The 1,660-nt window shown below is 40.5% G+C and overlaps 1 non-coding gene across 1 annotated transcript; it reads left to right on the top strand.

Annotated features, from left to right (window-relative positions):
* The first annotated feature begins 653 nt into the window (after window positions 1-653).
* On the top strand, window positions 654-760 carry LOC127124446 (small nucleolar RNA R71). The gene has a single exon (XR_007803936.1). It is a non-coding gene; the product is annotated as a small nucleolar RNA R71 (small nucleolar RNA).
* The last annotated feature ends 900 nt before the right edge of the window (window positions 761-1,660 follow it).

Below are 1,660 nucleotides of genomic sequence, written 5' to 3'. Positions count from 1 at the left end.
AACTATTATAGGCCGCTCGAGTTCAGTGTCTAGGAATTCGTACCTTATATTTTTGGGTTGCGTTTTAAGTTCTAAGGATGGTTTCTTTGGGCAAGGCATATGATCAGGCGTTAGTGCTAGACATTCGCTTAGGCTGTCATCTTGGTATTCCTTACTCCAATTTTTATCTTCAAAAGTAGGAGGCCTTGGAATCTTTAGTATTTCGGAGTATGAAGTTTGTTCAATCTACATTTCTCTTACACATTCTTCGATGACATCCAGTAGGCAACATGTATCGTTTAGAGCCGATACCTTTAAGTATTGCGTCAAAATAAATTCAACTTTTTCCTCACCAACTTCAAAGGTTAGCTACAAAAGCCACGGTGGCTGCGGGTGTTATGGTCAGGTTTTCTATCTTTTGAGTAAGAGAATCTACCTTAGCATTGACATGGTCAAGACTACTTATTTTGTACATACCGCCTTTCATTGGAGGTTTCTCTATGGAGGTTCTTTCGCTTCCCCACTGGTAGTGATTCTGGGCCATACTTTCAATAAGTTGGTAGGCGTCATTGTAGGGTTTATCCATCACTGTGCCACCCACAGCGACGTCTATTGTCAATCTTGTGTTGTACAAGAGACCGTTGTAAAAGGTATGGATGATCAACCAATTTTCTAGACTGTGATGTTGACAAAGCCTCATCATGTCTTTGTATCTCTCCCAAGCTTCAAAAAGTGATTCGTTGTATTTTTGTTTAAACCCGTTTATTTGGGCTCTTAGCATAGTCGTCTTACTAGGTAGGAAATATCGTGCTAGGAAAACTTTCTTCAACTCGTTCCACGTAGTGACAGAGTTGGATGGTAGATATTGGATCCAAGCTCTAGCTCTACCTCTTAATGAGAAAGGGAAAAGACGTAGTCTTACAGCTTCGGGGCTGACACCATTCGCTTTCACTGTGTCTGCGTATTGCAAAAACACTGACAAACGTAGGTTCGAGTCCTCAGTGGGACTACCTGAAAATTGGTTTTGCTGTACGACTGACAACAACGAAGGTTTTAGTTTGAAATCATTTGCCTTAATGGCAGGGCAACGATGTTGTTATGTGGTTCATCCTGCGAATGGATGGCATAGTACTTGAGAGGACGGTTTTGCGGTCCTTCGGCCATCTGTGGTTGTATCACTGGTTCAGGAATAAGTATATTAGGATCGAGAAGATTTTGCTTGATACGATGTTCTCGTATCCGGTGTTCTAATATTAGATAACAATCTGGTTCATCGAATGGTATCTCTAATTTCTCGCCTTGAGAGCGAGTACTTGGCATACACTCGACAAATTATAAAGGGAAATAGATTTGTTTGCCTTAGTCTAAACTTGGCAACACTGGAGTTACGATATCGACTAAATTAGTCTCCGGCAACGGTGCCAAATACTTGATCGCGCAGACTTAGTACGTCTATAGGATTCGTGACTGCAAGTGCATAGTCGTATCGTGTAGTTTTAAAGATTATCGAACCCAAAGGACTAATAATCGAACTTACCGTTATCTAATGTTACTATGTAAATCTAAGTCTGAGGATCTCTATGAGAGTGGAGGGACGAAGAGAAATAACTACTAACGAAAACATAATATTAATAAAAATATTTAATAGCGGGATATCGGTATGTAACGCATCAAACTTCGG

Source organism: Lathyrus oleraceus, chromosome 2, assembly GCF_024323335.1.
Source record: "Lathyrus oleraceus cultivar Zhongwan6 chromosome 2, CAAS_Psat_ZW6_1.0, whole genome shotgun sequence".
Taxonomy (NCBI): domain Eukaryota; kingdom Viridiplantae; phylum Streptophyta; class Magnoliopsida; order Fabales; family Fabaceae; genus Lathyrus; species Lathyrus oleraceus.
The sequence above is the reverse complement of the archived record's forward strand: the minus strand, read 5'-3'. Positions and strand labels throughout refer to the sequence as shown.